We start from the raw sequence: 12,587 nt of genomic DNA, 5'->3' as shown, positions 1-12,587 counted from the left end.
CTCCGCGCAACAAATTCGGGGGTGCTAGTGGCGGAAGTAGCACTTCTTGCACGGGACAGGATCCCTCACTCGAGGCCTCGCCCACCACAGATATCCAGACAAGAGACTAATCCCTTGGTTCTTCAAAAACCGAACCCGAAAAAACTTCCCCCTACCAGAAAGCACGGGTGATTCCTCCAAGATATTTGTACTCTAACGTAGTCAGGGTCATTACTGACCAAACTGAACCGACCGAACCTCTGAGTCACTTGGTCAGATCAAGGAAGAAACTTGCACTTGGATCATAGAAACCAACGCTTTTTTTCCCATCGAGTGGCAAAGCCGTTGATTCTTTTTCCATAGAACAATTACTATCCGGGATTTACTTCATCTATCGTACTATAACAGAATTGAGTCTCATTTTACGGATCCATCAGTCCAAGCCTAACCCCATCCAGCCTAACCCCATCTAGTCCCATGAGTTACAAACCACTGTAGTGAATATGGGATCCAATTAGCAATGTGGTTAGGTTTTGTCTCAAGTACTAGGGAAAAGAGTTCCCAGGCCCCCTATCCGGATATTGATGCAAATTTAACGCCAGTCACACCACTTACACACCCAATATGAAATTGCCTTTTTCACAGATTCAGCTATCTTTAAAACAATCATTTAATGAAACCATAGCATCACTTATCATAATCCTCCAAAATATCCGGTTGAATCCTAATTTCCAATCATTCCTTCATCGATGTACCTATGGCATCATTGACAACCAGAACGCTCACCACCTGTCTCTCATCACGGGCCTTTTTTGATAGTTCCTAGCTCATAGTACCCGACAATATATTCACTTATAAAAATCAAGATGGAATCTCCATTGAAGATCAACCAACAGATCCATATAAAAGAGCCATGGACTCATCCATTGAGGACCAGCAAGGTCAATCAACCAGATCCATGCCTGAATTTAGAAAACAACTCTTACTCCTTGTTCCAATATCTTCCACGACGCATGTGTGGGTATCTTCGGCAACCCAGAGCTTGAGCACCATATGGTCAGCACCCTCTAGGATACTTCACAGGTGACCTAGCGCTTCACTCATAGGCTGCTTCCTTGGTCCCTCATCCACCATACGAGAAGCTCACCATTTTAATCAAACCGAGGCTAGTCATCAAGACCTCGGCCCGACCTTGCTACACGAGACGTCCTCCGTTGACTCTCCGTCAACTGTTGCAACTTTATCAGTTATGTCTCTACGACCTCATTCACAAGATGGTCAAAATGCTTTCCCATCATTACTGACATAAAACAATCATTTTAAAATAGGTCATAAATACAGTTTCTATAACGAACTCTCGTCTTTCCACATTGTTCCACATCAATCCACATTACTTAATCCACGTCCAATTCATATGTATACCCATTCTCATCCAATCACATCATTTTTCATCTCATCATATCTTTCCTCATTTATCCTCATCACATCTCATCCACCTGCATCTACCCATATTCACATCCCATCACACCTCATTCATTTACATCCTGATTCACATCACATTACATCTCATCCATTCACTCACATCAACATCACATCCTTTCACATACACATCCACATCCATTCTTTCACATACACATCAACATCCATTCTTCCACATACACATCCACATCCATTCTTCCACGTACACATCCACATCCATTCTTTCACATCCACATGCACATCCATTCTTTCACGTACTATTTTCATTTAGTAGCTTTTTCTAGTTGATTCCGATAATGGGACTTTTTCTAAATTTCTACCAATTGCTTGGCCTAATTAAAGGTTCCTTTTCTCGAACGACTATTTCTATATTCCTTCTCAATTCCTCAATTGAATTATATTCAATATTCCTCTTTTGAATAAAAGAATTCATGGGATTTATAGAAATTAATTCTACCCATATTTCTACTTTTGATAAATAATCATAAATTGAATTATACTAAAAATTCCTCTTCTTTCCATTTAATTTCTTGGATCTCAAATACCATGGGAATTCCTCTTTTTTGCATTTAATTATTTGCATTCCAATGTCATGGGAATTCCTCTTTTATCATCAAATATTTCTCATAAAATAAATTCATTTAAAATAAAATATCCATTATTTCAATATGCTAGGAATTTCTCTTTTCCCATCTAAATGATGGAATTCCAAATGTCATAGAAATTCCTCTTTTAACATTTAAATATTTCTCATAGATAAAATAATTTTAAAACCAAACCTCCACCTTGTGTCCCTCAGTAGTCCCCAAATCTTCCCAAACCAAACCAAGGCATCATCTGCTGCAAAGACTTATGAGGACAAGGGTAAGCAGAAACTCCAAATTGAAACCCCCATGCTGCTACTGACATAGTGCCTTACAAATATATCTTCAACGTCAGCAGCCCCCCCACCACTCATTGTGAGGCTACAACAATAGAGTGCAACAGTGCCAGCATCAACTCTTTCAACCTCCCGTACTTCCTTACCACTTATTTCTAAATCCCTCAAGGAAGTAACCCCTCCCACCTCACCATCGCCTAATTTTGTAATTGACTCCTTACCTTGGTGAACTAGGCATGCGGTCAGTACAAGACCCACAATGGGGTGCTAGTAGCATATCCTCTATATGTACAAAACATGTTACAGGGTACACATTAAAAAAAACCTTGCCACAACCTTACCACCACCACCACGGCCGTTCTCTTTTCAGATAATCAGCTTCCCCGGACGTTCTACGTTTGGAACGTCCATTCCTTCTTCAACCAAACATGTTGACAGACGAAGCTAACGCACACACAATGGGAAGTTACAAATTGCGGTTCAGAGGCAAGGCCCAGCGATACATGATTCGGTAAGGCTAAGGTAAGCACCAACTAGGTGTATTACCATCGAGATAGGACTTCGACCACAAGGAGAACAAGCCATTCTTACACACAAGAGCACTTTAATGAGGGACGCAACTCTGGCCATTTAAACTTACTTGCTCTCAACTCTGTCACATCAGAGCCCAAACTAGCTCCCAAAACATACACAAAGCTAGTTCACATCACATGTAGGCTCAAAATTGCACTTGCAACAAAGAAATGTTGATGAAGCATTTTGTGAAGACGAAACCCATAACTATGTGATCCAAGAAGGCCACAATGCCCATCTTGATTAAGATCTCATAAAGCACACGTGAACAAGCTCTTATGCAAGACACAAAGCTGATATAACTAGATGATCTTGTTCTGCCCACCAGAGCATTGCAATTCCTCCTTACTACTACCAGATGGCCAGATAGGTTTAACCCATTGCAGTATGACCACCCTGGTGAACTGGGCCAACTACCTCTGTCATGAGCTGCACACAGTGTGTTCAAACCCACAAGGAAAGCTAGTGGTGGCCACCACCCTTCTCACAGGAGTTCTCTACTATGCACTTGGATGGGAGGAGTTGCCTAGGACAATTCAGCTGAGAGCAGGTCAAATGCGGCAGTGACATCGTTACCCTCACCATCCACTTCTCCTAATCCCCCACCAGCTAAGCGGTCCCATCATGAGCCAGACATCACAGAATAGGCTCCGCCACCCCCTAGCCCAGGGACAACACAAGAAGAACTTGTTGTAGCTGAAGAAGCCACCAAGAAGGCTACCGAGGAAGAAGAGAAGAGACAAAAATAGGAATTCTTCAAAAAAAAAAACTTCCCTGCCTTCAACACACTTCCATGAGGTGCCATCCTACATGGAGGCATGCCCTTCTTCCCCTAGCATATCCAAAATACAGTCAACACTCTCCGTCTCGGGAGTGCTCAGGCAGCTTCAGTTCTACTTAGGCGTATGTGGAGAGCGTACATGATGCGGCCCACGGAGATGTCCCAAATTTTGCGTCCACTTCTCTCGCATGGAAAGGGAGCTTATTACCCAAATGACCAACTGTATCTATTGTGCGAGAGCAAGACATAGCATAGATGTCCTAGTGTGATATGCTATTAGCCAGGGCCTAGGAGCCGGCTGTTTTGCTGAGGCACTTCATCAGCAGTCCAATGTTCAGTTTATGCAGCTGTATGATCAGCAGACAAAGACGTTGGGCGCTGCTATTACACATATCGTTGAGCTCTAGTAGCAAATCACCTAACCCCATGCAGTGGCTGAGAGAGCTCATCATCATGAGCCTACGGTCATTGAAGGCCTACATCAGGAATCCACAAGTCGGGGGCCTAGATAGTAGAAGATCTCCTTAGCCGTACTTAGGTAGATTTTGCAAAGCATCACAAGCTCAGCAAAGCCACTATCCACACCTTACAAGAGCAGTTGGGTGATGCTAAGCCAGGGCAGCCCTACCTTACCCTTCACCCTATGTTGCCTCATCTAGCACCATGGACAAGAAGGTGGACGTGTTAATGGACACGACCACCGAGCTCCCAATTTTGGCTTTTCCCCTACAAACTCCTTACCAGCTAGTAGATCTTCATTTCTACAGTATTCAGCTCAACGTCTTGCAGCATAAAATCTACATCGATGAGCTGCTCTATGCCCTCACAAAACTCTCCGTCGATAGCCTCACCCTAATCCCACACTTCTTCTTCTAAGGTATTTTATCTTTTCAGCACCTACATGATTGTTTTGAGCTCCCCATGCATCCTCTCCAAGCCATCCTCATAGGCTAGAGACTTCTCTTACGGTATGGGCTAGAGACTTCTCTTACGGTATGGCTTCCCATCCGACCTTGGCCACACGGTTGACTTAATTGACTTATCCATCCCTAATGGTGTGTGCCCCTATGCGTACCCTTCTCTGATTTCTTATGGAGCACTGGAGTACTTACACACCATCGGTTGGCATGTAGTCAATGGTGCTTACCTCTCTCTTCAACGTGACCCTCTCCCACCACACTCCATGGATGGATTGCTCATCCTATACCAAAGATGCTTTGTACAAATTGAAGACACGGAGGCCACTGGCATTTTCCAGTTTGATGACATGCACATAGCATTTCCCTAGGAGTATATAGATGCTAAGGCTTCTGATAGTGCTACCCAATTCTTCTACCATCATGGCCCTCAGGACACCGCTGGGGTTGGCCCTGCCTTGGATGATAATGATGGAGGCAATGACGGGCAAGGCAACTTACCACCCCCACCACCAAGAGCTTCTTCACCCCCACCTCCTCCTCCCCCACCAGGTTCCTCCTCCGCACCTCCCCCTAACCAACCCCCTCCAGCACAACAACACTTCGGCTTTTTCATCCGCTGCCTTCTTCTCCCCTGCTCCATTTTCCCACTCCATCCCCACCCCCCTCACCACCTATATCATCCCTCCACTTAGGAATGCACACCGCATTCTGGGATATTCCCTCTACATCTGCCAAAACCCCCCCAGTTTCTAGATACTGGCCTTGCCCCACAAGAACTTCGCCACCATCAACAGCCTTCGCCACCATCAACAGCCTCTCCACCCCCATCGTCGGCTTAGCAAACCCAACCCCACAGCCTCAAAGAAGGGGAAATCACACCACTGCCACCTTCAGAGGGAGAGGAAGCCGAACCTCCATTGAACCCCCTGAATTGACGCAATCCCTTAGATCGTACGGAGTTTGAGCAAGCAATAGCCATCCTGCTCGGTTGACAACTCCAGGCTGAGCCCATTAGCCGTGTCACCAATGGCCTTGATGTCTACATTCTTCGCCCATACCTTGACACAAAGCACAAGATTTGGTGGCGCGACCACCTACCCCGAACCCGCGGTGGCTACCATCGGCCCCTCGCCGGCATGGCGGCGATCGTTTCTCACAAAGCTCTTTATCTGGGAGGTTTACTATCACGCACCATGCACCTTGAGGATCAACCCCGACTACCTCCCCATTCGGGCCTGGAAGACATTTCATGAAGAGCAACAAAAGAATCCAAAGTTAAAATTCAACTTCCCATAGCTCGCGCCCCTCTCCGTGCAGCATCCATGCACCAAAGAGCATACGATCCATAGACTCCACGAGTTTATGAGCCTGTACGACTAGGTTACTGACCCAGCTGTGATCGCTACCATATGCTTCTTCAAGCTCATCATTGCATTGCTTTGGAGTCGCTCCCCACATGGGACCACTGCTTCGAAGGAGCTCAAGGCCTTGCCTTTGTCAACAAAGGGCCCACCCTCAAGAAGCTCTTCGGCTACTATGAGCACGTGATGTGGATGCCAGCTTGGAGACTCGAGACCTTTGAAGACATGCTAGAGACCACTTTTTTGACCAGCTATCGGGTCTTCAACAATCGAGCCCCTCCTGCTCCTACATCCTGATGGGATCTCGTCCATACATACCCCATCCATCTACTACCGCTAGTTCCTGCCAATTCCAAGGATGGACCTATTAGTGTGAACTTTCACGTGGCTACTATGCCCTCTTTGTAACTCATCTTTTTGTAACCCCATTAAGCATTGACATGGGATGACCGAGCTTATAGCTTGTGTAATGCCGGTCATGAGGATTTGATGTACATAGAGCTAGTAAAACTAGGAAGACTAGTTTTGGGTCCCATTTGTAATTGGGTAGCCGAACATTGTAAATATGAGCTCTCATATATAAGACATTTTATTGAATATGAAAGGGACAATCCCATTTGTCTTAATTGAGTTTTTATTTCTCTCTCTCTGGCTCTCAATTGAGTTTATGGTTGCTTGCTTGCTTGTGTGGTTGCTTACTTGCTTGTGTGGTTTCTTGCTTTCTTTGATTGTTGGTGTACGTGTATGAAATGGTAGTCCTCTCCCTTCTCTTCTCTCCAACCTTCTCATTGCTATCTACCATGTCTCATTTGCATACGATTGGCATGAGGTAGAAGTCGAGCTTTCCATAGCTCCTTCCCTCCTGCTCACCACCTAGCATTGGATTCAACTCTTGCATGCACCTTTCTCTTCTTCTTTCTTTTGTGTGTGCAAGATAGTATGTTATTCCCTAACAACCATCAAGGGTTTCGATGTGCACTATGCTTTGTGTGATTATTTAAGTCACTAGGAAAGGACCTAGTCCTATGCGTTTGAGTCTCTTTTTGTGATTTTCAGTGCTATATAGAGGAAGACCATATCCCCCTCGTTCATTTCTTTGTCTTTGAGTCGATCATCAAACAACTACTTACACTGAAGGTTTTCTACCAACATTCCATAAACAGACATGAGACGTGTTTCATCGAGATTTTCAAGCTCCCAGACCTAGGTGCTTAGGATATTCCTAGTGAGTTTTTCTTATATAGCCACTCTCAAACTTGGCACCAAGAACTCCATAGGCATGACCACTTTAGTGCTATAGGTTCAGCTGAAGGGTACTGCATTAATGGCCACTTTATATGTTGTGTGATAAGCCCAAAGTTCTACTAGCAACTTATGTTCCCAATCGTCATTTTGCGGCTTACATCTACTATTTTAGTCAAGATAGTGCATATGGTCTTATTTGTGCTTTCGACTTGGCCATTGGCTTGGGGGTAGTAGGGTGAGGATTTTCGATGTGTAATCAAGAATTTTTGTAATAAAAATTATATAACTTCATTAATGAAGTGTGTTCCATTGTCACTCACCATCTCAAGAGGGCACCCAAAGTGAGTGATCGCATACTCATGAATGAATTTTACCATGGACCTTACATCGGCTTTTGTGGTGGCCCTAACCTTGACCCATTTTGTGCAATAATCCATGGCCGCAGCTATGATGTACCATGATTGGGTATGTTGGGTAGCTGGACTAATGGGTTACACAAATCAATGCCTCATTTTCAAATGGTTGTAAGAAAATGACATGATTGAGTGGCATTTTGCCCTTACGGTGTGGAATCCCTACCCATTGGTATTTGTTGAATCATTTTGATGTACTATGCGGTGTCTCTAAACATAGTGGGCCACCATAGTTAAGCCAGTAGGATTTTCAATGAAAGATCCCTGCCCCCTTCGCGTAACGAATTCGGGGGTGCTAGCAGCGGAAGTAACACTTCTTGCATGGGACAGAGCCTCTCACTCAGGGCCTCACCCACGGATATCCGGACAAGAGACTAATCCCTTGGTTCTTCCAAAAACCGAACCCGAGAAAACTTCCCTCGCCCAGAAAGCACGGGCGATTCCTCCAGGATATTTTTACTCTAACGTAGTCAAGAACCATAGCTAACCACACTGATCCGATCGAACCTGTAAGCCACTTGGTCAGATCAAGGAAGAACTTGCACTTGGATCATAGAGACCAATGCTTTTTTCCTTATGGGAGAGGCACAACCGCCATTAATTCTTTTCCATAGAACAAGACTATCCGAGATTTACTTTATCTATCGTACTATAACACAATCGAGTCTCATTTTAGGGATCCCTCAGTCGAGCTTAACCCCATCCAGTCCCATGGGTTAGCCAACCGCCCATCCACTGTAGTGATGGGATCCATTTAAGAATTTGGTTAGGTTTTGTCCCGAGTACCAGGGAAAAGAGTTCCTGGCCCCCTAGTAGTCGGCGCTTCATGTAAACTTCAAGATAGTCACACCACTTACACACCCGATATGAAATTGCCTGTTTCACAGATTCAACTAACTTTAAAACAATCTTTTAATGAAACCATAGTATCACTGATCATAATCTTCCAAAATATCCAGTTGAATTCTAATTTCCAATCATTCCTTCTCCGGTGTACCTATGGCATCATTGGCAACCAGAGTGCTCACCACCTGTCCACTTAGGGGCCTTTTCGTTAATAGTTCCGAGCTCATAGTACCCAGCAATATATTCACTTATAAAAATTCAAATGGATTCTCCGTTGAAGATCAGCAAGATCAACCAACAGATCCATATAAAAAAGCCATGGACTCATTCGTTGAAGACCAGCAAGGTCAATCAACCAGATCCATGCCACCCAAATTCAGAAAACAACTCTTACTCCTTGTTCCAATATCTTCCTCGACGCACGTGTGGGTATCTTATTTAATTAATTGCATTCCAATGTCATGGGAATTCCTCTTTTCTTTAATAAAATATCCATTAATTCCAATATGCTAGGAATTCCACTCTTCCTCTTTTCTTTAAAAAAATATCCATTAATTCCAATATGCTAGGAATTCCACTCTTCCTATTTAAATGATTGAATTCCAAATGTCATAGGAATTCCTCTTTTATCATTTAAATATTTCTCATGCATAAAATAAATTTATCTAAAACTCATATTTAAATTTAAATAAAATATCCATTAATTCCAATATGCTAGGAATTTGACTTTTTCTATTTAAATGACTAAATTTAAAATGTCATATGAATTCCTCTTTTATCATTTAAATATTTCTCATGCATAAAATAAATTTATCTAAAACTCATCTTTAAATTTAAATAAAATATCCATTAATTTCAATATGCTAGGAATTCCACTTTTCATATTTAAATGATTGAATTCCAAATGTCATGGGAATTCCTCTTTTATCATTTAAATAAAATTACCATAATGTTCTCTTTTCTTAATTATTTAATTATACATAAATCTTAAAAATTAGTTTTCCCTTGAGTGTGATGAAAATCATTATTTTAGCCTAGGATATTCAATCCTAGAATATGGTAGGAAGTCCTCTTTTCATGTTATGCACAAAAATGAATTATGTATCAATTTCTTAAAAATTTTACCATAGCTCAGCACTATTACTGACAAATTTTAATATTTTTGAAAAGAATAAGACTTAGTAATGTAATTATGATAGTATAACTATCTTTTAACCTTAAATCAAATTTATGGATTTATCTCATAATACTACCATAATTTACAAGCATATAGGTATAAAAAACCATTTTCTTAACACTAGTTTGGTACCAAAACAGGACACTTGAGTGTCCTTTTTTGGGGTTGTGAAAAAAAATCAAACTCCTAATGTAGGCTTTAAAAACCAAAATGCTTCATTGGGCATGTAGAACATAACCCTATGCTTATGTAAAAAATGCTAAACATATAAAATACCTTTTTATTTGGAAGTACATAAGCAACAAAGTAGCATATGTCTTGAAAATGAACATTTTTCAAGATTTTTCCAAATATGCAAGCATCATTCTCTCAAAAAAAAAATCCAATGATATAAATAGCATTTTTCCCAAGATATTTTGATAGCATACATCAGTCCAAGGAGGTAGAAGTTCACCAAAAAAATCATTTTCCTTTCTTAGAAGTTTTTCCAAAAAAGTTGCATAAAATCAGCAAAAGTAACACGTATTATCAAAACTCAATCATGCCACTAAAAAATAATGTAGCCCTATCAATGAGAATGTTGATTATTGGTTTTCATGCTTGAGATGAGATAAATAAGCCATAATTTGATGTTTATGACACTAACTTAGCCTCCACTTAAGTAGGTTCTTATCGCCTAGTTCTAAAAAAACTGTAAAAAATAAAAATGCAAAATTGGATCATCTTTTATCAAAAACTAATCATAACTATGCTTGCACAAGTAGTCTACACCTATAGTTACAACAAATAATGCACTTACACAACTTTTCCCTTTGATGAAAATCAAAATTAGGCTCATAATTAGACATTTTATGTATTAAAAATAGGTTGCGCAAAAGGCCATGTATGAGAAGAGGCCCAAAAAGTGGCTCTAAAGTTTTGAAAAATTCAAAACAAAGTAGTATTTACCCTATATAACATGTGTGCACCTCAAGTTTTACATTATTAGCTTGCATATGGAAGGAGAAAAATTCATGCTCCACTTGTATAAAAAACGTCATTTCAATATTAGCGAGTCAAAAATTTATCCAATAATTATCGTTTGATGATTCCAGGATTTAGTTTACATCATGGGCTTTCCATCAAGCCAAGTTTCATGATCAAACTATGTCCCTTCTAAAAGTTATGTCCAAAATACTACTATTTTGAAAACAGCAAAAATCATGCGTTTTATCAACATGTGTCTAAGAAAATTAAAATATTGCCTTACAGAAGCTAAAAAAAGTGCAATTTAAAAAATCTCAAGGATTTTTTGGGTCTTGAGGAACATCTGTGGATGTTAAGCATTTCAAAACTCTTAATAGATTGCCCACAAAAATTCAAGAAAAATGCTAACTTTAATTGGACACTAAAGTGTCCTGAGGACATTTTAGTGTCCAATTTATAGAACTAGTGTTAACCTCTAGCTTCACAAGCCTAGAGTTTGCTTTGTGAATTAAGAATTTCTTCATGAGAAGCATCATTTGAATAGAGAATTGGTCATAGGAATGACCATTCTTTGGGAGGGAGAGAGATAAATATAAAAGTATCCTAATTTAAGCATAAATGTAAACTTTTCTTAATTATTCATTACAATCCTTAAGAAAAGCTTGATTTGAATTATAAACACTTAATTAAGAAACTTCTCAAGCTTGAGAGGGGTTGAGAAGTGAAAACATTGAGAATAGTAGAGAAAAACCATAAAATTACACTTTACCTCTTATTTTTGTTTGCTTCTCTATCATAGAAGAAGCCCCCAACCAATCAATTGGTTTGTGTATTGAAAAGAAAGCTCCAAGGATGGTTGAAGAGAGAGAGAGGCTCCACTCTCTCCAAAAGTAGAGGATTTTTAAGGGATAATAAAAAATATCATTATTTTAGCATAATACTGGCATGGTATAGTTCATAGATTTTTTTACAAAAGACTAAGGATCTATTTATAATTGAGGGAGGCCTCTAACCAAGTCCAACTAAGTTCTAGAATTTTTAGGTTCAGTTTGGCTGAATTTGGACAAGATTTAGACCTAGTTTGGCTGAATTTGGACAAGATTTAGACCTAGTTTGGCTTCCTTTTAATTTGGTTTGATCCAAGAGAGAGGAGAGATAAAAATATCACAATTGTATTAAATTAAAAACTCCACCACGTGTGAAATAGGCACCTCCTTGAACTCCCCCCTTCTCCTTTTACCAAGGTGTCAAAAATGTATCATTATACCAAAATATCTCATTTTTTTAGTAATATCTCATAGTTTTTAACTAATAAACCTTGTACTCAGTTAACTCTTCATCTTATGTGGGCATTTACTCATTTTGGGTATTTTCTTTTATTCATTGGATTTATCTCCTCCCCACACTTGAATTGATCCTATTGGCCCATAGGAACCTTAATTGGACCATAATCTAAAAATTTCAAAAAATCTAGACCCTTAGGCTAAGGTCCTTTATACACATTTTCAATTAATTCCAATTGCACATTGGAAAGTTCTTTTTGAATTTTTGTCTCAAGGGAAAACCATTTTAGACACTAGGAGGATTTTATCTCAATTTTTGATTACCTCTCTCTAGACATTTTCTCTCTCCAGGCTAAAACAAGGTAAAACAGGCTCTTTCTTTTATTTCAGAGAGGGGAATAATTACAAGATCAGAAGGGGAGGTTCTTACACCTCTACATCTCAAAAGCTGGAGGGAGGAATCTTACATCCTACCCCACTTGAAAAATGCGAGATATCCTCATCTCACAGCAGCTAGAGGACAACTCTTTCCCTTAAGATTCAACTTATTCTGGGGTTCCCATCTTCAACCTGCATGTGTCAACTTTGTGTCCTGAATTTCCACAATGGGAGCAGGATACTCTTGATTTGCTTACTACCATTGCATTGTCAACTTGGAAGTGACCTTCTTTGCCCATCTTTCTT

Source organism: Cibotium barometz, chromosome 28, assembly GCF_041138505.1.
Source record: "Cibotium barometz isolate CiBa-2024 chromosome 28, ASM4113850v1, whole genome shotgun sequence".
Lineage (NCBI taxonomy): Eukaryota > Viridiplantae > Streptophyta > Polypodiopsida > Cyatheales > Cibotiaceae > Cibotium > Cibotium barometz.
The sequence above is the reverse complement of the archived record's forward strand: the minus strand, read 5'-3'. Positions refer to the sequence as shown.